Source organism: Chiroxiphia lanceolata, chromosome 3 (genome assembly GCF_009829145.1).
Source record: "Chiroxiphia lanceolata isolate bChiLan1 chromosome 3, bChiLan1.pri, whole genome shotgun sequence".
In the NCBI taxonomy this organism is placed as follows: domain Eukaryota; kingdom Metazoa; phylum Chordata; class Aves; order Passeriformes; family Pipridae; genus Chiroxiphia; species Chiroxiphia lanceolata.
In genome coordinates, this window is record NC_045639.1 from 70,957,255 (window position 1) to 70,983,920 (window position 26,666).

Genomic DNA, 26,666 nt, shown 5'->3' on the forward strand with positions numbered 1-26,666 from the left:
CCCGCCCTTGCTCCGTAGGGCCGCTCTGACCCTTGGGCACCGCCGACCTCGCCGTGTCTCAGCATCTCACCGCCCTCGAGTGGCCCAGCAGCGCTGTCAGAACCGGGGGGCGGGGGAGCGGCGGGGGGGTCAGAGATGAGACCCTTTCCCAACTCAGCATCTCTGGTTTCATCTCTTGGAAACTCTCTGCCTGCTGGGATCTGGTAGAGCAGTACAAGGATGGTGAGAGACGCTTTCCTTCTGCATCTGGGGAGAAAGGAAAGACTACCTTTCCTGCGGAGGCAAACTGGGACGGGCAACGGCACCAGAGAGCAGGGGCAGCAGTTGCTGAGGAACTTGAGAAAACCTCGGATGTGCCTCGGTCTCTCCTTTCTCGTCCCTGTCACTGATGTGAGGTGTTAATGCAGCACAACTGACTTACGCCTTGCTGGCAGTAACGTTGAGGGAAAGTGGTGCTTAGCCCAGCCCTAAACACACTGTCCCCATCCTTTTGCACTTCATTATTTCATCCTTCCATCCTTCTACCCCAGGTTATAAATGACTTCTCTTGGGCCTATACCATATCTGTGTTGCAGGGCTGCATGACTCTGGACAGCACTGGAATCCCAGTGACTTTTTGCTCTTTGCTCCCCATGGGTCCAGTGCATCCATGGCACAGAAGGAAGCCTTGAATCAGGACAAGCCTGGTCCTGCCTAACACTGAGAGACACTGTCCAGAGGACTGGGAAGTTACTCAGGGAGATCTCAGAAAGCAAAGAAACTAGTGTATCAGGGAACACAGACAAATTCACTCCAAATCTGCTTCCAGGGAGGCAGGGAATAGTTCACCTCCTTGAGCAATGTGGAGAGCAACAGGAAAGGAGATGCTACATTAGCAGGGTCTGGAGGCCAAAACAAAGATGATTAAATGGCAGCGGGGCCCAAATCTGTCCCTGGGCATCCCTTGCTCTAGTGAGGCAGATCTCTGATCCTGCAGAAGCTACAGTTCTTTGCCTTATAAACTCTGAAAAACACTGCAAAGGCTGATCAAACTGTGTCTGCAGGTTCCAGCCACACCTTAGACAGGCTGCTCTGAATATGAGGAGGGCTCTCCCTCCCATGTACAAAATCAGGCTCTGCAAAGATTAAATAAAAAGAAGAGCTCGAATAACCCATCCCTCCACCCAAAACTCCACTAACATAATGCACCCACCCAAAGCTGGCTCTGCATGTGAGATGGGCTGGGGCTGTGAATTGCTGAGGAGGGAGTAAACCATCAGCCCTTCCCTGTTCCCCAGGCTGTGCAAACCTGCACCAGCTGGGGTTTGTCCTCTTTCCTTTCGGTTTGCTGTACCTCAGCCCTGAAAGTGAAGGCATCATGTATCTTCCAAGAGTATAGGGAAGATACAGGACTCTCCCTAGTCCAATTTTTCACTGCAGCTTCTATCAAAGCTGTTTCCATGATCATTTGGTGGAAAAGCACTCCAGCTCCAAAAAAGCATGAAATTATTGTTAACATTTTATTTATAATTATTACCGTTATTACCGTTTAGCATTTACCACTACTGTCTTGGTTTTGGATGGGGTAAAGTTAATTTTCTTTGTAGTAGCTGGTATAGCGCTGTGTTAGGGATTTAGGAGGAGAATAATGTTGATAACACACTGATGTTTTAGTTGTTGCTGAGCAGTGCTTACACTAAGTCAAGGACTTTTCAGCTTCTCATACTGCCCTGCCAGCAAGTAGGCTGGGGGTGTGCAAGAAGCTGGGAGGGGACACTGCTGGGACAGCTGAACCAAACTGCACAAAGGTATATCCTATACCATATGGTATCATCGCTGAACAAAAAAGCTGGGGGGAGCTGGCTGGAGGACTGGCTAGGCATCAGTTTGTGGGTGAAAAGCAATTGTCCATCACTTTATTGGCATATTATTTTATCATTATTGTTATTTTTCCCTTCCTTTTCTGTTCCTTTAAACTACCTTTATCTCAGCCCACAAGTTTTACGTTTTTTCTGATTCTCTCCCTTGTCCCACTGAGCGAGCAGTGAGTGAATGGCTTTATGATGTTTAGCTGCCTGCTGAGTTAAACCACAACAATTATATTTAGTATTTTGTTTATTAAACAGTCCTACATATACAGGAGATGCTAATATAGTAATGAAATTTCCTGTCTTCTCATAGTGCCTTGGAAGTACAAATAGTTATCCATCCCGATACAGGAGTTGGCATGTGTTCTCTTTTCAATGTATCTCATTCAGGACTCTGGACTCTGACTACATATACATGGTGACATTTTTTAGCATTGTGCCACAGTCTCTTGCCAGGTATCTTTTCTTTTCTTGGAGTCTTAGCAGCAAGAAAAATCCAATGTGCAACCGATCTTCAAGTTCAGCACTCCTGCCTTTGTCTTGCATGTCTTCTCTGCTCTTTGGATGGGGAGCCAAAAGATACTCAGTGAGCAAAAAAAAAGGAAAAGAAGAAGGTCAGGCAAGGGAAAAATTTAGGCTGCCAGAGGTGTAGGGATGTAGCAGCAGAGTATACGGATGTGGCATTTTCTTCTCTTTCTGTCAGTGAGAAGCAGTAAGATCAGTCAAATCTAACAAACCTGTTTTCTTGGAAAGGAGATAAGGAGGGAAAGGATAGAGCTATCTTCTCCTGGGAGGAGGAGTTGCTTATGCTTTAGGATGCTTGAGAAACTATCTCCAATGCCCTCCTTTGTGGTATGTACCAGGTAAAAGTCAGGGAAGTCCCTAGGCAGCCCCAAGCAAAAGGGGTGAGCACAGCAGCACCTTCACAGCATAGAGACCCACAGGATTTAATTCTTCAAGGTTGCCAAATCACCCTGGAAGTCTAAGGTAACTTCACTTCTCTTTAGGTCACAGTCTGTGGTTTTGCAGCACCACCCAAATCCCTTTCTGTATCCACCTGCCAGTAGAGGGATGGGCAGCCGCACTGAGAAGGCTGCTGAAGGGACCATGGTGCTTCTTGGCTGTCCCGCCACACTCCTGGTCTGTGACGCGGCTGTGCTTGGTGCCCAGCTCAGGCTGCTCCCTGAAAGGCACCTAAAAAGTTCTTTTGCAGTATTGAGTCTTCCTTGCCAAGCCACTGCCCTACGCACATCTTCCCAGGAGGGCCCTGCACTGTACACTGTGACATTGGCCTTCCCTGTGCCCTGTCTGGGCCATCACGCTGTGCTGGTTTCGGCTGAGGTAGGTAATTTTCTTCACAGTAGCTGGCATGGGCCTGTATTTTTGGATTTGTGCTGGAAACAGTGTTGATAACGCAGGGATGTTTTCGCTACTGCTGAGCAAAAGGCCTTCTCTGCCTCTCATTCCACCAGCAAGGGAGCTCAGGATGCAAGCTGGGAGGGGACAGAGTCAGGATAGCTGACCTCGACTAACCAAAGGGATATTACAGACCTTCATACTCAGCATGTAAAGCTGGGAGAAGAAGGAGAAAGGAGGGGATGTTCAGAGTGATGGTGTTTGTCTTCCCAAGTCACTGTTAAGTGTGATGGAGCCTTGCTCTCCTGGGGATGGTTGAACACCTGCCTGACAATGGGAATTGGTGGGAATGAATTCCTTGTTTTGCTTTGCTCGTGTGTGTGCCTTTTCCTTCACCTGTTAAACTGTCTTCATCTCAACCCACAAGTTTTTTCCTTTTACACTTCCTATTCTCTCCCCTGCTCCCCACTAGGGGGGAGTGGGCAGGTGCTTGTGTGGGACTGAGTTGCTGGCTGGGTTTAGACTCCACCCTACACCCAACATAGGTGACCCTGTGGGATGAGGATGCTGCGTGGCAGCTGGCCTGGTAGCCACCCTGGATGCCCTGGGGCCAGATGCTTTCCAGGGCTGCAGGGCTATGTTGAGAGCCCTGATTAAAACAAGCAAACCAAAAGGCACCACTCATTACTGTGAATTTTATCCAGGTGAGGCAAGAAAAGGCTTTTTCCCCAAAATGTTAAAATCTATGGCAGAGAAAGATGACCCAGTGAAAAGTGTGTCCTGTGAGTGCTCCCTCTCTCCTGGTGCAAGAGGGATTTCCTCGTACTCATGAGTGCTGTGTAAAGCAAAAACACCTTCCTGCAGCAGCTGGGGATGACTTTCTCTGAGCTGGTGGCACCTTACGTTCCCTCTCGACGTGCTGAGGTGTCCCACAATGAATGTACCAGTTACCTCTGGTGGATTCTGGGCTTGAGCAGCATTCAGCTCATCCTCCATCCTGAGTAATCCATCCAGTAAAGCTTTGGGGAAGACCTGCATTCCCTGCAAATGCCAGTGAAAAAGTGGTGAGTTTCTCCCTTGTGCATGTGCATGCTTGGTTAAGTAAGTTAATGACCACATGCAACAGCAACCATATAGCTCTATTTCCAGTCGTGCATCTGGTGAGTATACATGAGCAAAGGTATCTTGTGCAGAACAGCAGGGAAAATTATACCTAAGGAAGATAACTGAGAAAAGAGTATTGCTGTAAGTCATGGCACTTCTTCTCAATACTTGTATTCAGGGGTGGAATAAGCCTGAGTTCACTTGCAGCAATGAAATGCCCCATTAATCACGTATGCCTTTGAAAGGGATATGTCAGGCTTGGCTTATACGCCTACATTGGTACCTGATCTCCTCTAGACAATGCCAGACAAGTGCTTAACAAAGCAGCTGTAGTTAGTAACTTGACTTATTTGTTAGTTTGCTAGTTAGATATAAATCAAAATGTCGTAATAGGCCAATGATGTAGCAGCAGCTGCAACCTAATTTAGAGAGAAACAGCCTCATTTTAGTTTTCCTGACATGAACACAAAAGATAGTATCAATAGTGAAGCCAGAGGAGACACAGCTATATAAAATTAGTGAAAGGTTCAAATACAAGAGCAAATATATTATTAACTCAATAAAAGAAAACATAAGATTGGTCTATGCTTTAATAGCTTTAAATTGTCAATAAAACAATGCTGACTGCAAGGAATAAATACATCTTGGAGCTATACTGTGACATTTAAAAATCATTTTATCAGTGTATTGAATAAATAGCCCTGGTTACATCCTAAGCACTTGTGTGTGCGTAGGAAAGAGTTGCCTTAGCTATGACCCTGATTGATTGTCTTTTGAATGTAATCATTTCTCTGGTAGACTGGCCTCCCAAATTTTGCTAGAGAAGCCTATTAACAAGCTGACCTTTGAGGCAATTGCACAAAATACTGTGTAGTGGCAGCAAAGTATGCTGTTAGAAAGGGTTGTATTTCTGGCTGGCAATGTAGTGGCTCAGCTCCATTGATTTCAATTTAGCTATATCTCTTGATATTGGCTGGAGACCAGATCTGTGGTATCTATTTCAGGAAATGAATTTAGAACCAACAAAAATAAATACTTCCAGATGCAGCATTGAGTCAGCATATCACATTCAGTGCTGCTTGAAAGTATTGAGCCAGTTGGTGCAGATAGATTTTTAAGAAGAGATGTATAGCTTTATTACTGAATACAGCGTTTATAGCCAAGCTTACTTTATCTCTTGCTTCATAAAATATAGTTCACAGAAATATCCTTGCAGGTAGAGCAATTACTGGCAAGTCCAAACAGAGGAGAGAACAATATACATCACTCTGCAACTAGGTACATGTATTATGAGGTTGGTTAGGATTTTCTGCCTTTTGACATTTCAGACATGAGATCAGGATGGTGTGTTTGAGAAACCAGTGGTCTGAGCCTGTGTAACAAAATTTAACACTCTTACCCCTAAGAAAACTTGAAAGCAGAGGTCTACTGTGCTCCTCTGTAAAATGAATTAATCCTGCAGCTATTTGCACTTGTCATACCTGAATAGAAAGCGTAGTCCAATGAGAACATACACTGAGGCAGATTTTGATCCTGCAGTCTTCCATTGTAAATATGAAATTGCAGTAGTTTAACAGACTTCAACAGGATTGCTGGTGTGGGTGAGATCTGCAAAATTCCACATGAACAATAAAGTTTTAGGCAGCCTATCTGACTGGAAGAGTCCCGTCAGTCCTCAACTAAGATTTCACCATTCAAATACAATGTACATCCTTCAACTTGCAATGTATTTTGATGGTTCATAAACCCTGGTGCCTGGAGTGCTTTCTGCAGTGTGGGGTACTTGCATGCTTCCAACCCAGGGATTCCGAGCTCTAAGTGCTCTTAAAAGAGACTTCAGATATTTTTCTCAAATCCTCATGTGATTTTGCCAGATGCAATTTTGCTACATTGTCACAAGAATATTATATGACCATATATATATTAGGGAATTACAGGTGCTTGGATATAGGTGAGGATATCCCCCTTGTGAGATGTGATCCAGTATCTGTACGTCCCTCTTTTCAATGAAGCATGGCTTTTATAAACCATGTGTTACGGGAATTCCAGGACAGAGTTTTATCTTGTGACTTAGTTCTTCACGCTACAGTACAGAGCAAAAAGTATTGAAGCACTGAATCAAAAGCTGAGGATTGGCATGGATGGCAATCCAGCGTGGAATGGTGCTTGTGGAGTAATAATAACTAGTAATGCTTACATTAACTGCTTTTCTTAATTACTCAATTCTGTGGCAGTGCTGATACTGATAAGCAAAGCTGTGTGGCAGATCACTAAGCTAAAGCAGTAGAAGTCCAGTGTGCAGATTATTGCTCAATAATGCTTTTGTTCCAATTACAAGTGAAGACATGATACTGTGTATTAAATCATGATCTTTAGGAAATCCCAAGAGTGAACAAGATATTGTAGTTTGGCTACATATATGCATGGGAAGTTGCTTAAAATCTACTGTGTGGTCAATTAACCAGTTTTGTACTGTCAGGAGTATATGCTTGATTATTACTTATGTTTTATATATATTGTCATTGCAGTCAGTGTTGGCTGATTCTGCCCAAATCCAGCTAGCCTTTTTGCTGGCATGAGGTTGATGCGATTCAGCATCTGACAGACAAACAGACGAAATATGTTTTTCTTCTGTTCTGTTTTCTGTGCAAATGGTAAGCACACTATAGCTGGTAGAATATTTTCTGTATCCAGTAGCTTTTTTTTTCTTTTATCGGAAATTATAAGCAAAATGACCACTCAGAAAAGAGGAGTTTTGGTCTTGGGAGACCCGTCAATTTGATTGATGACCAGGGTCAATCATGCTAAGGGAATAAAAAGGTAAAACAACCAAGCTTCCTTATGGATACCGTTGTCCCTGGTACTGGTTTTCCTCCCATGCCAGGGAAGAACAAATATTAATTTACTTGTGCATTTCTAGGAGAGTTGAAGGAGTGAGGTTCCTACTAGAGAGATGCCATGTGGAGAAAGCTGTATTTGAATATACTTGCAATTGTATTGCTTGAATTTTAGCCCATCTCAGTGTATTGCACCATTGCAAGGTGTGCCCATGCTTACTCACCCACCCTTATGATCTCTTAAAACTCCTCTGCAGATGGGGAAGGTCTTGGGTCCTACAACTGTCTTCTGTGACTGAGGACACTGCTGCTCTGCAACTGTTTGTTAAACTCTTTGTCCCCTGTGGTGAAGGCCACCTAGAACATGTGATACCCACTGGTGTCTTCAAGTGTGGAGCCCAATATTTCAGTTTTAACTCAGAACTTTAACTTGGTCTCAGTTTTAGCTCGATGTGTTCTAGGTTTTCTAAACTGATTCACTTGGAATAGATCTAACATAATAGTAAATGAGCCCTGTTTCTAGCTGATTTATAATTAGGTTGCAGCCACATGTGCCCTTTTTGCTTTCCAAGAGCAGGCGTAAGCAGGCTTAGGGGAACTTCGTGGGTATAAAGCAGACTGGTGACATTTTTGATGTCAGTTTGAACTTGGTCTTTGTTTTTCTTGTGTCTTTCAGGAAATGCCTTGGGAAGGCCATCAAGTAAACACCAGTGGGCTGGACAATATTCAAACAATGAGATTCTTTCAGTAATGTAGATAAACCCCATTTTAGATACAGCGAGACCAAGTAGTCTGACAGAAGAGCTAGACCAACTATCACCCAGTAATGGAGTTTCCAGAGTTCATTGCAAAGTTTTAGGGCTGTATAGCTACCTTGCACCTATTTCTCATGCCCTTCTTTTGGTCAAATAGCTGCAGCAGATCTATGTCAGTGAACTGTGTTTCTTCAGCTTTGTTTGGGAAGCCAAACTGCCTGAATAGCAACAGATAAACACTAAGACTGCAGCAGAACCACTTATTCTCCTGTGAATTTGGCTTCTTTGCTGTGCAAAGGCCTCTGGGGAAGAGCAGGCTATACTTGGTGTCTAGAGGATTAGATGCCAGTTTCTCATATGGAAAGGGCAACTCTATGTTGGGCTGAACAACTTTTTCCAGCCTTTCCCAGAAAAAAACAGAGCTCTAGTTTTCAACACCATAATGCTCACAGGAACCTGCTAGCTCCCACCTCAGCACCCACCCAGTGGGTATAACAGAATCACAGAATAGTCTTAGTTGGAAGGGACTTCCAAGGCTCATTGAGTCCAACTCTTGAGTGAATGGCCCATAAAAGGATCAAACCCACAACCTTGGCATTATTAGCACCAGGCTCTAACTAATTGAGCTAATCTCAGGGTCAAGGTGGAGTCAAGGTGAGATTAGGTTGCTTTTTCTATTTTTCCCAAAATTTGAGCTATTAAGAGAGATTAGTCTGACAGGGTTGGGAACTTCTCAGTTTCTGCCCTGCAATGTGAGAGTAAGGCTGTCTCCATGCTGCTGGGAGAGGCTGCGTGTATATGGTCGCAGATCTGCGTGAGTCCAAGCTGTGGAGAGAGTTTCCAGTGCATTTTCCCATTCTGCTTTTGGAGTATGTGCTGAAGTGTTGTGGGGAAGGGCAGATCCTATGTGTGAGCCAGGGGTACTGGGTAGTGCTATATTATGAGGGTGGGAGCAACAGCAGCGCATGTGAAGAGCTGCAGTTTGCAACAGAGCAGGTTTGTCTTTCTGTTCATGCAAACAGACCATGAAGTCCAAAGGAGGGTGTGCCTGTAAGGAGCATTGCAGCATCAGTGTGGGGACAAGAAATACCTGTAGTTTGTTTACCCTTTTCCTGCCTGGAATATGAGCCCTACTGCACTGTGCATAGGAAAAGCTGCACCAGCCTGTTCACAAAAAAAAACCCCCAAACTTGCATGCATTTAAATGCAGATTTTGGTGGCAAAACCATAAAGAACGAGGCCTGCTTCTCTCAGGTTTGTGCTGTTGTTGAGGTGTTTGAGGCTGGGAAACCCTGGCCAGCCTAGCACATTGCTGTGTATCAGGCATGACAATGCCATGTAAAAGAAGTTCCCTGAAAGGCTTTCAGAAGTCAGAGCAGCTATACAACAGCCTGGGAGCTTGTTAGCTCCCTTGCTACATCTGTCTTGAGATGAACAAGAGCCCCCATCAATGCTATTTCGCCTTTCTGTACCTCAGGCCCTGCACTCATCCCACCTGCTCAGGACAGCCTCCCAGACAGACAGATGGACAAGGATACACTTGCTCTTCCTCCTTCACTTCTTCTTTTCCCCTTTTTCCTCCATGGCTTTTTGCTTTTAAAGGTTGCTGCTGACAAATCTATCTATTTGGGGCAAATTGTCAGTGAGAAACTTCCGCTCGAACTCTTTGGGACAAAACTGCCTCTTTGAAAGGGTAAATCCCGTTGCATGAAGGTCTGAACAATGGCCAAATGTGTTGCTGCTACTGCTGCCGCTGCTGCTGAGGCCGGGGCTGTGACAAAGAGCGGATTAATTGGTGCCGCGGCTGACTGGTTCGAGATGGCTCCACTCAGCCCGCGCTGCGGGGAGCCCCATTGACTGGGCCCCGAGTCCCACTTTTCACAAACTCCAAACAAAAGTCAATTTCTTTTTTATAAGGCGAGGGAAGAAAAAAAAATCAGTTCATGTTTGAGCTCGGGAAGTTGACTTGTTGGATTATAGGGCGTCATGCTCTCTCTGTCTGTCTCTCTCATGCTTTAAAGTTGCTTCTCCTACTAAGAGTGAAGGGGGAAAAATGGAAGCAAAAATGAGCCGTCCCCGTCAACGTAAGCATGAGAGTGAGCTCTTGGAGTAGAAAGTTAACAAGGACCCTGGGCTCTGCGACCATGCTGGGGACCAAGCTGAAGCTCTTATTTAGTCAAGTTAAACTTCTTCAGTCATTTGATGCTGTTCTCAAATGTGCCTGCAGCACATTTAATCCTCAGGTAGACAGCGCTGTCAGTGAATGAGACTGAGTTAGTGTGATTGAAGTCAGCATATCCATATGGGACTTCATGACTGGCAAGTCTCCTGCCCTCTTCTAACACGGAAGGTTTTCCCATGTGAAAGTGGGCAACACAACTAGATGTCTTGTGTCCTCCTTGAATAAACTTTGACTTCCTCTGAATCTAATCAGGTCAAAACAGAGAATGCAGAATGAGGTTCCCAGGAGGTACATCCCAAGCACTTAGAAAAACTATAATATATATAGAAGCAATCAAAGAGAGAGGAAAAAGAAAGAAAACTGGGGGATTACTCTTGTGCATACAGATGTTAATAGCCAGTACTAAATTGGCACAGTTTCTGCAGCTGAAGTTATACTGGAGCATTTTGGGAAGTTAATCCCTGTAATTGCTTTGATAATCTTGTGGTATTTAAGGTATCACTTAATCAATATTTAGCTTTTCTTTTGGAAAATAATGATCCCCAAATAAAAGAGACAGGCTATTATCAGATGTAACTGCTGACCCTCTCCTCCTGGCGGTGGTATAGTATCAGATCTCCTAGTTACCTGCAATTTGTTTGAATATCTTCTGTCTTTGCAGGGGGATATTTCACACTGGATTCTATTTCTTCCTTTTCTGCACAGTAGATCCTTTGATCTAACTCTCACTAATTGCTTTGACACACAGGGGAGGGAGTGGGGCATCCAACAGTTAAATTTAACTCCTCTGATTTTTTTAACCATCATTTTCTGCAACCTATTCTTACTTTAATGGGAAACACGGTGTGATTTATCATGCACAGCTTTGCTGCAGACTATAAGGCAGATAAACAGAGTTTAGAGTAGAAGAGTACAGAGTGTAGCAGTTTGATTTGAAGTCAATGATAATTCTTATGTGTTTTATCTCTGTGCACTCTGCAAATGAACTTTTAATATTTTAAGGTCCGCATTACAGATTTTATTTAGTCCACTTCTCAAGTAGAACTATCTTTGTAAAAATGGGTTCAGCAAGAGCCAAACAGTAGGGACATCTGTTCATGTTATCCATGTAGCTCTGCAAGTATAGCTTAACTTGAAAAGAGCTTCTGGTTCCATTACTGAGCTGGAGGATTTAACACCACACCACATACCCCCCTCTCCTAAACCTTTGACTGTGACCTTCGCTATGGCACTGCATTTGCTTTTACCCTCTAGCTGTTCTTTGACTTTTGGCTAACCTGACACTGGAAAGACTTCTCTATCTTCCTAGGCTGATCCTCTTTTTGTATATATTATGTATCTGTATATAGTTCTGAATTAATCCATCTCTGATTTTATCAGTAAACAGAGAGCGTCACAAAAAAACAATCTGTAGAAAGGTAAAATTATTAGTTTCATCATCAAGAATTCATCAAAATTACAAAGATATGAAAGTGAAATTTCTTGCATTATACATTAAGTGTGGCGTAGAGGTCTACAGGAATAAAAAAGATCCTGTGCTCAAGTTTTCCTTGCTATTGGGTATGCCCTTAAAATTTTTGTGGTTTCTTAAAAGGAGCTTCATTAGTGTGCAGAAGACAATACAAAGAATTATCCTTTTCATTGTGCCCCCATTCTTAACGCTTCTGGCTGTCAACTACCAAGCTCTAAAATTAAGGTGGCAATTTTCAGCACAGCAGCTGAATTGTAGGAAACTCCAAGGGAAAGAATGGTCTGATATGTCATAGGTGTTGGAAAAATCAAAGGGAAAGAGGCTGGAGAAGAGGTGGTAAGAATTGACTAGAAGGACATCATTAGTGATTTTAGAGAGAGCAATTCCTGCAGAGTGAAGTGGCTGGAAACCAGACTGCTGAGTGTCAGAGAGGTGAGTTCAAGAGAATGGGAGTAAACTAGTAATTTGAAAGGATAAGAGGTAAAGGAGATGAGAAAGGCATAATGGTATGTAGAGGAGGGTTGTTTTTGCAGAGACTTCAGAGGCTTATTTGAAAACAGACGAAGAGGGTGATCCATAGAAAGAGTCTGCTGGTGAGTCTGGAGAAGGAAAGTGCTAATCAAAGAATGAGTAGGGATGGGGGAGGTTGAAGGGACCCTAGCAGGGAGTGGATGAAGAAAGGATTTTTTTGCAAGGATAAATGCAAAGATGCAGAGGATGAACACAAGGGTCTAGAAACATATGCCGGACCACGTGCCTGGATGAAATAAGGCAAATAGAGGCTGGAAGATTTAGCACTTAGTGGGCAGGGAAGTGCAAGAAGGGAAGCAGAGAGGAGAGTTGGGGGTAAGTATGACCAGACTTAGAGGCTGAAGGAGGTACAAAAAAAGACAAAGAAATCAGAGTGGCCAAAAGGTAACTGGAGAATGCACAAGGTGTAAAAGGCAGAAACAGCTGTAAAACGAGGTCAGTGATTCTCCATTGAGATGGCAGTGGAAATCTGAAGCTCTTAATATAGGACTTGATCTGCAAAAATCAGCAAGAGAAACCAAATCAGCAACAGTGAGGAGGAAAAAGAATGGTTACCAGGAATGCACTGTAAGGTAGCAGATAAGAAAATGGGAGAAAGGAACTGGCACCTCAGCTGGCAGACCTAATGGAGTTCACAGTGAGGCAAAGAGAACTGGGGGGACAGCAGTGCCATTATGTACATATTTTGACATATTAATCTAGTTTCAGGCGTGGCCATAAGGGTTTCCAAAGCCCATGGCCTTGCCGCAGTTGGTGTAGGACACCCTTTAAACAAAACAACAACAGATAGGGAAGAATCTATGGATTCTCTTGTTTTCTTTTTCATCCATATAAACCCCTTGGAATCCTCAGAACTTCTCAAATATCCAGATTTTTGTCTTCGACAGATGAACCTGCCTTCAGAGCCTGTCACTGTTGCTCCCTACTTAGACAGTCTAGTGTTCAGCAATGGGCTCTTGTGCTAGGGCTGAGCAAAGTGTTTTCCTTTCACTCCAAATTTTCTCTTTAGTACCCAAGATCCACATAAAGGTACCTGTATCAACCTGGAGGCACTTAAAATGCTGTATTTTGGGGATAAAGTCTTTACTTTTGTTACATCTCTAGTACTGGACAATGCTGAGCAGCTCAGTCAACTTTGCTGTGTCTCAGACTTCTTTGTAAATCTAGTCCAGGTCATGCAAAAAGCTCTGACACTGTACAGGAACCTGTGGAGAAACAAGAATGAGAGTTGTGCTTTTTTTCTATCACAAGAGCTGTTTAGACAGCTCTTGGCTTCCAAGAGAAGCAGACCTATTGCACTGAAACTTTACTAAGGTGATCCATGCACTGGGCACTGTGTTTGCTGGCACAAGTTAGGCAACAGGGTAGAGTCGATTTTTTGTATCTAAGAGACATGCAGATGCTATAGAAATATTGGAATTGTTTAGGTTGGAAAAGACCTTAAAGGTCATTGAATTCAACCATTAACCCAACACTGCCAAGTCCACCCTCAAACCATGTCCCCAAGTGCCACATCTATGTGTCTTAAGTACCTTCAGAGATGGTAACTCCTGAACTTCCCTGGGAAGCCTGTTCCAATTCTTGACAACACTTTCAGTGAAGAATTTTTTCCTAATATCCAATCTAAACCTCCTCTGGCTCAACTTGAGGTGATTTCTACTCATCTTATTGCTTGTTACTTGGGAGAAGACACCAACCCCCACCTCGCTGCAACCTTCTTTCAGGTAATTGTAGAGAGTGATAAGAGGCTCCTCTGAGCCTCCTTTTCTGTAGGCTAAACGAGCCCAGTTGTCTCAGTTTGCTGTATACCAGGATGCCAGTTGCATTGGGCTGCACTGTGCTCACCTCAAGCAGGGTCAGCTGCTCAGCCCCATTGGGTAAACATGTAACATCTCTGTGGGGACAGCTCAGTGTGAAGACAAAATTGCTGCAGAGTGAGGTCATCAAAGATGATCAAGCCTTCTGCTTCTGCCAGAGCACCAAGCAGGGAAAGAAACACTACTTTTTTTTGTTGTGTAAATTAAAAATATTTGGTGTGAAAGCCACCAAGCTGTAGCAAATGTGCAGCCTTGCTCTGCTTTGTATAAGATCACTTTTAAGAGTTAAGCTCACTCCAGAATTGGGAAGGACAAGGACTGACATCTTTGTTTCTGCTGAGTCCACGGGCTTCTCCTCCACAGAAAAGTTCAGAGGATGGAGAAAGCCCACATGAGCCTCCTGGTCTGCAAAGGCAGCTCATCACACCCCTCAGGGCTGAGAAGGTGGCAAGGTGGAATTTCTAGTCCAGGCAACAGAGTTGGAACATTTGCTGCACCTCAGGTCCAACTCCAGTCTTGCCAAGGCAGTGGATTCAATGAGCTATGTACCCAGGACTTCACTACAAGTTTGACCTAAAAAGAATTGTGTTAGTGTTGCAAGAAGACAAATTAAATGCATTTTAGGAACCCTGGCTTATACTCTCTGTCTGTAAATCCTTTTTATTATTATTAATATGAAATTGTTGCTATTTCTAGATGACAATTGAGAATAATCCAATTTAACAGCAAGGCTATCTGGTAAAAATAATTAATTTCCTCTGGAAAATGATGGGCTGAGCTGGAGGGAGGCATCTTTCACAGACTGTAAAATGTGACTTTAATGTCAGAGTCAGATAGTCAATTCCAGTTCTGGGTACACACAACCCAGTGTGTTGTGTCAAGAAGACAGATAATGAATGTCCCAGTTGCTGTGAAATATTATCACAGATCATTTATTTAGTTTGAAACAACAAGTTTTAAATCGTCTGTTATGTTCATTACCAAGTGTCCTGGTTTTGGCTGCGATAGAAGCAGTTTTCTTCCTAGTAGCTGATACAGTGCTGTGGTTTGGATTCAGTTTGAGAAAAATGCTGATAACACACTGGTGTTTTAGTTATTGCTAAGTAGTGCTTACTCTAAGTCAAGGACTTTTCAGTTTCTCATTCTCTGCCAAGAGGAGGTGCACTAGAAGCTGGGAAGGAGTGTGGCCAGGACAGGGCACTTGAACTAGCCAAAAGGATATTTCATGCTTTAGAACATCATGCTCAGTATATAAACTGGGTGGAGTTGTCTGTGAGGGGCTGGTTGTAGTCTGGAGACAGGTTGGGCATTGGTCAGTGGGTATTGTGCATCACTTGTCTTTCTTTCTTGGATTTCATTTCTCTGTCTCTTTTTGTTGTTTCCCTTTCCATTACAGTTATTATTATCATAATGTTATTATTATGTTTTGTTTCAATTATTAAACTGTTCTTATGGCAACCCATGGGTTTTACCTTCTTTCTGATTGTCACCCCTAATCCCACTGATGGGAGGTATGTGTATGTTAGAAAGCAGCTGTGTGGTACTTAGTTGCCAACTGTGGTTAAACCATGACAATGAGAAAAATGTCTTATGTTTTATTCTACTGAGTGTTAACCAGCTATCCCAATTAATTAGTCATTGAATTATTTAAGATGCAAAGGCAGTTAAAACACTATTACAAGATATCTAAACTATTTTTATCAGAGGCCTCTGTTGCGCTTGGTATTGTATAAACAAACAGAGGAGATTAATTTTACTTGCCTTTAGAAATCTGAATTGCAGAATTGGTTATCTTCATCTCCCCTTATGCTGAAACCCCCCCCCCCCCACATGTTTTTTGCGATGTATTTCTCGGATCTATTTTAGATTCTGAATTTGGATGAGATTAATTGCATCGCAAAAGTACCGATTTAGTAGATGACCTAAAAGTAGCTGTCTACTTTCCTGAGAGGTGAATCCCCATTCTCACAAATGGGGAACAGAAGTGTAGAGGAAATGAAGGTGGGATTCATCTGACCATAAAAACAGGCTTTTGCAGTACTTGTATCTTGATCTCATACATGTAGTTTGATTGTCTTTCCTCATCCATCAGTACTACATGATGCCAAACTTCTTTCAGGACCTCGCAGGCAGAAATGTAAAGGGCGTGTATAACTGAAGATGTTTTTGAAAGGTGACATGACTCAAATATCCTCAGAGTTATGTATCCAGAGCCAAGATGTTTCTAAGACAATCAAGAGACACTTGGAAGGATGATTAATATACTTTGCACCACTTGATCAGAGAGTAAAGAAGCAGTAGATGTCATCTTACATGCCAATTATTCCACTAGAAAATATGTACATGGTGGTAGAATCAAACCATCAAAAAAAGAATTTAATAGTCTCACACTTTTGGTTTGGCATGTTGCATTTTTCATGACTACACCTTGCATACCTGATCAGTCAAGGCCTCTTTTTTTTAATGCTACTTCAGTGACACATAACTTCCCCAAAGTTGGAGAAACTAAATCAAGGTCAAAGTCACCATTTTCCACTGTGGACCAATGGCAGTAAGGGATAAGGCTGGAGATAGCCTGATTTTCAGGTCTCTTTTAATCAGTATATCATACTTCCTTTTCAGGTGATCCAAAAATTTCACCATAAATTTTTTTCAACATAAATTTTAAGCTCAGTTCATTCTGTCCAAGAATACAGGTTGCATAGCCAGATATTTGTGCAGGGATGTACATCTGTATGTTTATATTGGGGAACAATTATTACTCTCTTCTACTCTGCCCTGTTGTTCTCTGCTGAGCAGAGAAAACTAGGAACAATTAATTTTGTGTCTCTTCCGTAAGCCAAAGAAGCACTCTCAATCTTTACTTTCAAGAAGCAATTAACTTCAGGTTTATTAGTCAAGTTGTGCTATGAAGTTTCAATCTTTCATTGTACACTGTGAATTTTAATTACAATTTATTAAAATAATTTAATTGACTTCAGTCAATGGGCGTGAATGAGGGCAGAATTTCCCTGAGAAAGCTGTAGACAGAAGAAAAGGCCACCCATCCTAAATGCCTTCTGCCTGCCCTTTTTTGGGTTGCATCAGACTGCCTGAAAGAGGGCTGTATTTATCATCTTTGATGCCTCCAGCTCAATGGTCAATTCATATTAGATTCCACAAAAGGCAGTGAACCAAATTCATCTCTGATACAATTCCATTGACTTCAATGGTCTTACCACAGGGATTAATCTGGCCTAATATTATAGTGTTAGAATGCATGTGTGTGTACTATTAGTCCAGACTCTTTGCTGGAGATCATGCCATGTAAAAGCTGATAGCTGTTGCAGTTGCAATTTGCTCAAGAAATCCAATTCCTTTTGTTGATGCACTGAAGTTGACATTCCAAAAAAAAAAAAAGGGAGACCAAAACCCCCTCCAAATGCCTAATCAATTTGCAACTGCAGCTGAATTTAGATGTATATTTGCTAATTTGGTGTATTATGCATGCAAATATTGGTATAAAAGGTGTTTCAATTATTTTCTAAGGCAGGGACCTATGCATTCTCTGCAGTAACAAAGAGTTTAAATGGAGTTATTTTTCCCTGCCTATAATCGTTCTCCCTTTTAAGTACCAGGCAGAAAAAGTAAGTTTACTGCTTCTAGCACAATGGCTCTCTTCACTTTTAGGTTTGGGAGACCTGGGTGACCTACGAAAGTTAATTAGAAGGTTAACAAAGACTAAGGCAGAGTAGAATACAGCGCCTCTCCTCCAGCCAAAGATGTCATCCATTAATTAGGGAAATCGTTAAGGTGGCCTTTATTGAATCCATAGAAAATCGGCAGTTTGCAGTCGACAGTTTTGATCAGATTTTCCTCTCCCCAATAATACTACCCTTAGCCGTAGGAGCCACGGAGGGTTTGGGATGGGCTGGGAGGGGTGAGGGGGAAAGTGTATGTGCACATAGGGGGAGTATGTGTTTCAGCGACATTACAGTTAAACAGCCGCCAATTGTGACGGCTTTGATTCTCAGGCTTACATGGCATACTTATTCCATGATGTAATCTTTATTGAACCTGGAAGCTTGGGGGTGGGGGGCAGGGGGCAAGTGAAACTCGCTGCTGCTGCCGCTGCTGCCTCTCAGCCGCAGGAAGCCCTGGGAGTTAATATTGCAGTCATCATAGGCAGAGCTTGCTGCTTTTGCATGGTAATACGCTATCTGACTCCCCTTTCCTCCTCACTGAAGAGTGTCTGCTTCTAGCATTGAGAGCAAACAGCCATCTGCACAACAGACCCTTCACTTCTCCAAGAATACATTCACTTTAAAGTTGAAGGGCCTTTTTGTAGACCTCAGATTTTTTTATACTCTTTTTTTCTTGCTACAGTACCAAAGTGGTGTTGCTATTGAGGACTTCAAGTGAAATGTTAGACAGTCCTGGCATTTTAACATGCATATTTTTTAACCTACTGGGAGAATTGGCTGGCTGGAGGTCTTTACTGGTTTAGTTTTGACATTTTTCCCTATACATTGAAAAAGCTGTGTCAAAGACAGTGGTTACATCCAGTCCAGCCTGCTCAGTGTTGTTACCAAGAAAGTGACCTAGCATTGCAGAAGTGTTTTGTTTGAACATGGGAAGCCATCACCTTCCAGGGGAGGAAGGCAAAGACAAGGGCTACTGCAATCTAGGATGTTTACGTTTAAACAGTATCCCAGCTCTGATGTCCTGGAACTTATTGCCTGGAGCCATTGGTTTGAGTGTTTTAAAAATGTGCAATCAAGAACTGTTTGGATGTCTAGAGGACTATATCCTATGCAGCATGTGGCAGAAAATGTCTTTAGAAAGATTTTAAAAATAAAACTATTGGATGAGTAATATTTTAATTGACTGGTGTTCAGGATAAATTATGCACTATTCCAGGCCATTAAAACCAATGAACTACTAAAAAATCTTGCACTTTTTCTTGCACCTCAAATTCTGGTGAAAAGCTTGTGGGCACACATATGCCTTATTGCCTATATCTTTCTGTTCAATGCGTTAGATAGTACTTTATATATAGCCTATCATTCAACCTCTCTTATAAAATAATTAGTTTACTTAGTATTTTTAGAATGCAAAATTGCAAGCATCGAAAGCAAGTATCAGCACAGAAATGGTAGCAAAAAATTGCCAAGCTGCTTCTGATATGCTCCATGCAGCTCTCAGCTTTTCTGTATCCTTGTGGTGCCAAAAGAGAGTGCCCAGGTTTCGGCTGGGATAGAGTTAGTTTTATTCCTGGTAGCTGGTACAGTGCTGTGGTTTGGATTCAGTATGAGAGCAATGTTGATATCACGCTGATGTTTTAGTTGTTGCTAAGTAGTGCTTACCCGAAGTCAAGGACTTTTCAGTTTCTCATGCTCTGCCAAGAGGAGGTGCACTAGAAGCCAGGAGGGAGTGTAGCCAGGAAAGCTGTAAACTAGCCAAACTAGCCAAAAGAATATTCCATACCATAGACCATCAAGCTCAGTATATAAATTGGAGGGAGTTGTCTAGGTCTGATCGTGGTTTGGGGACAGGCTGGGCATTGGTCAGTGAGTGGAGGGCAGTTGTGTTGAGAATAACGTGCCTCTCTTGGGGTTTATATCTCTTTTTTTTGTTGTCTCTCTTTTCATTACTATTATTGTTATAATTATTACTACTAGTATTATTATTTTATATCCACTATTAAATTGTTCTCATCTGAACCCATAGGTTTTGCCTTTTTTCCCTACTCTCCTTCCCCATCCACAGCAGAGTGTGTGTGAGTGGCTACATGGTACTAGTTGCCAGCTGGAGTTAAACCATTACAGGGAAATGGAACAAGGTATACTCCATGAGTAAGGCTTTCTCCATGCTTTGAAGAGCTCCCAGAGACTTGTGATTTGAACTGGAGATGTACTGTGTTCCCACAGCTCTGTTTTGGACATTTTTCTCTTTTAGGCTAAGAGACAAACTAACTCATCCATTGTGTAGCCACTGAGATCCTCAGATAGAGTACTATAAGAGGGCCACACTCTATTATTCTCTTATTATAGAGCAGCAGAGGCTGTTCAAGAGTTACATTGGATTTTTATATGTTTTCCTACTGCCTTTTGTCTTCTAGTAGCAGTCCTGTGGCTTTGAGAGCTTTGGACTCCCAACTAGGGGCGGGTTCCTAAATTTAAGGTGGTTTCTTTGTGAGGCTTTAGAAATCATTCTGGATAGGGCAATTATGTTGCTTAGACATATTTTTGTATCACCGTGTCCTCCATATTAAAAATGCCTTTGAGAATGGAGAGCTGGTGTTAGTGTTAGCTTCAGCGTTCCTGCAACGAGTTTTCTGGCAATATTGAACAATATTTTTACAAAGCCCCTGGTAATCAGTGTATTACTAATGGAGGTGTTGCTGGGAGTATGAGCAGGATCAGATCCCAAGTGGGGGAAAAAATTCTTGTAGCCATAGCTGTAATGCTACCAAGCATACCGAGCACGAGAAGCATGAAAAATGATGACTTACCAAGCATGAAAAATGATGACTTATGAATGTTTTTTTTTCACCTGATGCTTCTAGAGTTGCGGTCCAAATTCGTATCCTTGGTACGGAACTTTACTGGATTTTTCATATGATTTCTTTTTCCCCTTGGCAGCTGAGACTGGGAGAAAAACAAACACAAATAACTGCAAACACAATTTTACAGTAATTTCACAGTTAATACAGCTTTGAGAAGGCTGGTAAAAGGTGCACACTAGTATTACTTTTTAACTATATTCAATATAGCAGCACTTCAAAGTGATTGAGAAAGGAAAAAGTGACTCTGAGTTTTTTTAATTCACTCAAATTTCTTAAAATGGCACAGGGAGGAATCAGTACAGGAGACATATCCAAAGAAATACAAAAGAATTCAAAAGTGCAGAAGGTTCTCTGGATGTCCAGGAGGCTGGTTTTAACTGCTTGTGCAGTTTCTCCCCTGCCATCTTCTCTAAAAACATCATGGAAGGTATTTCAGGGGAAGTAGGAGTTTCTAGAAGGTACACAATTCCACTTAGCTTTAGTCATCTGCTCCTGTTTTAGTGTTCTGAGTGTCTTTTTCTATTCAAGAGAGGCAGAGGAACACTTGCAGATCTTACTCTTTTGACCTGTTTCAGACTTCCATGTCAAGACAAGATGAACTGTGCCCTGAACATGCCTACTCCTTGAAGTATAAAGCAGATCTAGAAAACAGCTTCATTTGAGTCAGGCTCAAACTTGAAATTGAGTGCTGTAGCTAAACCAGAAGCATTTGTGAAGGGACTCCAGCACATAGCATCTTGTGGGAGACTGAAGGGCCACTGGAGAGCTATGAGGTGGAAAAGGAGCTGTCTAGAGAAGAGGAGAGAGTTGGCTATGCTGAAATGGAATTTTATTCCTGGAATTTCTCAAGAAGATTTATATTTTTAATAAATAACTGGGTGCCAAACATGGTAGCATCAGCTATAAAGAAAAGGATGGGAATATTCAGCAGGAAGAGATGTTGGCCTTTACAAAGAGAATGAAGATAGTTTGTAATCATGCAAAATGTCCTTAAAGATGAATTGGAAGGATCCCTGCTTGAAGCCAGAAGTTCATCACGTAGAAATGCAAAAGGGGGAAAAAAAGTACCTCCTTCTGTTACTTACCACACTCTGACCATGAGATGTTATGTTACAGGGTTGCCAAGTAGGCAAATGCAATTCTAAGTTATATCAAATGAGCTGTTTCCAGTAGAGAAAGGAAAACAGGAATGCTGTGCTCTGCCATGCACTGAGACTTCCTGTGGAATTCTGTGAACAAAACCTGCAGAAATGGAGGCTATCACAAGTGACTAAATGAGGTCTAAGACCGAGAAAAGAACATGAGACCTTGCAGAAGGGATTAAAGCAACATCTGAAGGCTTTGCCTGAAAGGCTTGGGAGATGGCCTGAGACTGGAGGTAAAATTTTTAGGGGCAGCAGAGGCTGGAACAAGTTCAAAATAAATGAATAAGGAACCAGTAACCAGATGGCTGAGAACCAGCAGCTTTTCCGGGGACAGGGAAGGCCAAAGAATCTTTGGCAAGCTTGGAGGTTACTAACTGAGCAGGACAGCAGTGAGGATTAAAAAAGCTAAAAATACCAACAGCACAAGAAAATCAGAAAGTTGCAAAAGTCAGAAACCTGATGTGGAATTAAGGCTGCTGGAGGACTTCTGCTGCCTAGCCTTATAACACTGTTCCAGCTGCAGAAACTGGAAGAGACGTTGAACAAGCTGTACCAATACACAAGAAACTGGCTAAAAAGTTGCAGAGTTGCAGTGAATGATCTGGGAAGGCATGACCAGAACCTTTATGTCAGAGAAGATGGACAGGAACAGTGTTTCCCAGGAACAAATAGGTCTGAAAACACTACCTGCAAAAAAAAAAAAAAAAAAAAAAGAAAAAAAAAGCGCAGTTTACTTCCCAACTGAGACACACTTTCTAAAGCCAGAAACTATAAACCATCCACATAGACTGGGGCCCAGTGGGGGTCTTGGAAAAGAGAAGGGAAGAATCTACCTAAGCTGAGGACAACCTGAGGAGCCTTCTCTACTGGCACACCTCCAGCAAAGACTGCCAAGATGCTTTGGCCATGGACCAACTTAGAGGGACTCAGCCGGACTTGGCGTGGCCTGCAAAGACCAGTGAAAGGAGGCCAGAGCCGTTCTGAGAGGTGCTGGAATTTGTCACGGGGCTCAGCTGCAGCTGTACACTGAAAGGGGACATTGCTGCGGGAGAGAGAGAGATGCTCAGTGCTGTAGATACAGTGAGTATGGGCAAGAGTTGGACACACGGGATAGGAATCCTCCTGATGGCACTTGAGTGATTAGAAGGAATGGTACAGTTGGTTTGTGTGACTGGGAGAATGGTTGCTAAGCCTGTTAACTGTTCACTTAAGGGGAGGCAGGTAGAGAAACACCACAATAACCATAGCCTGGCATGTGGCCAAAATGGAGTAACTAGTGGCACTCAGTGAAAGCCCTCACCCACCTTTGAAGAGGAAAAGGTGCAGTTTATGGACTGAAAGCACGAAGAAGTACAAGGGTCAGAGCTGTTGACCTAGCCATCTCAGGCAGGTGTGTTGGCTGTGGCCAAATGTGTGAGGGCTCACCAGTTCTGAGGACAGTGGGTACCAGCTGAGCATACAGGTCATTGGGTGGGCATGGGCTGAAGTGAGGAGAGACCACAGTTGGCACCATGCAGCCCACTCCACAGCTTGTTGTGAAAGGCCAGTGTCTCAACAGCGGGGTCTAGGCTGCGTGGATGAAGTAGATGAGCTAAAAGATCTATCTGTAGGGCATGAATGGCCTTGCTTAATAGGAGAAGAAGGTGTCACAACACAGTCTGCAATCTGCTAGTAAAAGAAAGCTGAGGAGGATCCAAGATGTGCCTTGAGATCTGGGAAATCTTGGCAGTGAATGCTGCAGTGCATCAGGGGTGGCACCTGCATAAGCAGTTTGCTTTGGGGCAGCAGTGCAGGTTCAAAGGTAATCCCATGATGACCCCTGTTTGCTGCAGGCTGGCTCAGTGACTGAGCTGTCCTAGTGTGTACGAGCTTGTCTCCTGTCAGAGAACACTACTTGGCAGTACCCACTTGTGTGGTGGGGTGTTTGGTCCAGAGAAGCTAATTAAATGTTATATTAAAAGCCCCCCCCTCCCCCCTTCCCAGACTGCAGGCAGTGTAGACTTGGAAGCCAATAATTGTTTCAGTCCTCTTTTGAGCCAAAATTCTTGCTAACACCAACACAACCAGAACATATGGTAACTGTGCATTTGTGAATTATGGGCAGCAAACAGAGAAAGGGGCAGCGCTGGGTCAGGACGTCTTTTAATGACTCTAGTTAGTGAAAAAGACTATGAAATTGTGCCTCTGGTAAGGAATCAAGTATAGTTCCTCTGAGTCCTGAAGTCACTTGTTCTACTTCATAATGAAGACTCAAGGCTCATCTTTAGAGTCATTGACCCATTAAACTGCCCCACACTGTCTGGGGAGAAGGCATTGTACAGACCACTGAAGACCTAAAGGTGCCTTCAGCAGTAACTTGGATGCCGTCCACAGGTCTGGTGAAGGGAGGCAATAGTGCATGCCTCAGTACAAAGTAGAACATACTGAAAGAAATAACATGGTTGCAGGTGCAGCCACGGTCATGAGCGGATAACACCTTGGATATTGCAGTCTGGTTTCCATACTCGGTTTTAAGAAGAATTGGCAAGTGGCAGTGGAAGCAAAGAGCAGGGGTGAAGGGCAGGAGACAGCATTTCTACTGCGTCAGTAAGCAGCACTTGAAAGTGCCGGCTTCTGGCTGACACTGAGTGATCTTGGAAACGGTCACTGCAAAATAGGTCCCTCTCAGCCTGTCTGCTCTGCTGAGATGGCTCAGGGCACACTCAGAGACTGCTGGTGAGAAAGACTGCATTTACAACTAGCCTGGGATCAGATCAAGGCTACCACTGAACTTGAGCTTCCTGAAATGAGAGTTGCTCTGAAAAGGGACTACTTCTCATGGACACACAGCTCAGCAAGAGAGAGTTTTCTCTAACAAAAAGAAAAATATGGCTGTGCACAGGACTGGGCAATTTCCCAGGCAGTCACAGATGCGCAGAGTTTTGTGGGGCTCTGCATTTACTACGAAGGCCTTGTTTGTGGACTTGCCAATATTGCAGACTTACTACCTAAACTGAGTAAGAAAGAAACACCAACTGCAGTGGCATGTGAGATTTAACCACTTCAGAATTAGGGTTTTTCTTTTGTCTTGGCAGATCCAATTTGAAAACCCCTTACGGAGTTTGTAGCCCCTGTGGGCCCAGATGCAGGTCCCTGCAAATGTGAGGCTGCTCTGAAACAAGAATACATAAGCTATGTAAATGTGAAGATTTCATATTTAATTTATAAAGTTAAAGATCTAATATCAACAATGATCTAAGTAATCCAGAGGAGTTCAGAGAGGCAGGTTGTCTACAAATGGGAGAAGTAGTGGAATATATAGTCACCCCCATGCCCTGGAATAAGAAAAATGCTACAGACCACTTGTCCCAGCTGCCTAGTGGAAGTCAGTTTCAAATGTTGCCCTGAGACAGATTGCTCAAGAGAGACACTCTATAAAAGAAGATAGTCTCTCCACTTCCACAACACGCTCAGGTTCAAAGTTTTCTGATGCATGTCCTGAAAACTACTACAGGATCAGATATGCTGGAGAAATGTAGATACTTTCCAAAGTCTCTGCCTTGGATGTAACATGGTGAGTAACTAGAAAGTCTATTGGCGAATGTTCTCATCCCTGAGTACCGAAGAACTGTCATTGTGGAAGATATTAAAGGGAAAATTATGTAAAAGGTGGGGAAACTTATTTAGAAATGGTTCTGGTACAAACTGATGATCCTAAATACCTCATAGCTCAGTCCTGAGTCATACATGAGTTTTGAAACGGCCAGATATTTGGACAATGCAAAAAATCATAGACAAACTACTGGAGGATTACTGAGTAAAATGCCAGTAAAAAAACATAAGAAATTTGGCCATAAATGAGCTCTTTGCAATAATTAGGCTGTTGGAATAGAATAGACATACGGAGTAAGGAAGAGGCTGGATAAGAGTTTATTAGAGAAGGGATTTAGAAAGGGAGCTCAAGAATTTCTTTCAGTCTCCTGGACTCCCCCTGCAAACAGGAACACCCTCAATGAGGGAGAGAGTCTGTCACATGGCTGTACATGGCATGTATTATACAGCTAAGGTCACATCATCAGCTGGGAGAGAGCAGCACAGCTTCATTTTCTTTAGTGAAACAGCACCCACTCCTGTCAGCTGCAGATTTGATACCTCTGTGGTCTTCTGCTCCAATAAGTGAGCAGGTTTTCCCAGCAACTTGGTTTTTGGGTGTTGCTTTTGCTGCGGGCATTGGGAGGAGAGCAAGATGCATCCTCCAAGAGCAGACTTTGAAAATAGGAAGATAATTCCTTACACAGTCACCCTTTGCCACCTTCTCCTGCACCTGAGGTCAACACAGCATGTTTGGTTGGGGCAGTTCTCTTACACTCTGCTGCAGAGAGGGAGCTGCCCTCCGGACTCCTTCCAGCTCTGCAGTTTAAGACCTTAATCTCAGTCTCGGGAAGACGAAAATTTTGTTTATTTTTTAGAGAGTGAAAAAAGGTTGAGATGGATTCTCAGAAGTTACCTTGTTCTGATCAATCTAAGTCCCTATCTATCCCTCCAGAGCACACAGCCAAAATAAAGTTATAAATAGAGTGAATAAAATGTAACCCCACCTGCTACTGTGGGAATGGATGAGAGGGAAGACTGGGAGGGGATAGGATAAACTGAGAACATGAGTAGAAGACAGTGAAGGGCAGAGACCAGTTTGTCTCCTGCATCTTATACAGCACCTCACCCAATAACTCTGACTGCCAGGAGAGTGTGAAGCTTTTCTAAGGCATCCAAAACTGTGGAGGGAGTTTTGGTAGGACTAAAGATATGGAACCATGTCCCTTGAGCTGGGGGGATCTGGGAGGGCAGAGGCACCCACAAAGAAGGAACAGAAATTGGCAGGTACAGATGAGGCAGGATGGCAGATAGGAAAGGAGTGAGGGTATGTCAGTTTTGGCAGCACTAAGAGACAGTTCTGGGGATGGCAGGGGGCCAGCCAGTGTGGAAAGGAGAAATCTCTGCTTGGAAGGAACATCTGCAAGTCAATGTCTCTCCACTCTGAGTCTGTTCAGCAATGTCTTCTGATACTTCAGGATGAGGGGAGGAGTGCTGCTGGGAA

At 43.1% G+C, this 26,666-nt stretch overlaps 1 long non-coding RNA gene across 1 annotated transcript; it reads left to right on the forward strand.

Moving 5' to 3' along the window:
• The first annotated feature begins 17,964 nt into the window (after positions 1-17,964).
• LOC116784529 lies at positions 17,965-22,315 on the forward strand. Its single transcript, XR_004356112.1, has 2 exons — positions 17,965-18,087; positions 21,023-22,315. It is a non-coding gene; the product is annotated as an uncharacterized LOC116784529 (long non-coding RNA).
• The last annotated feature ends 4,351 nt before the right edge of the window (positions 22,316-26,666 follow it).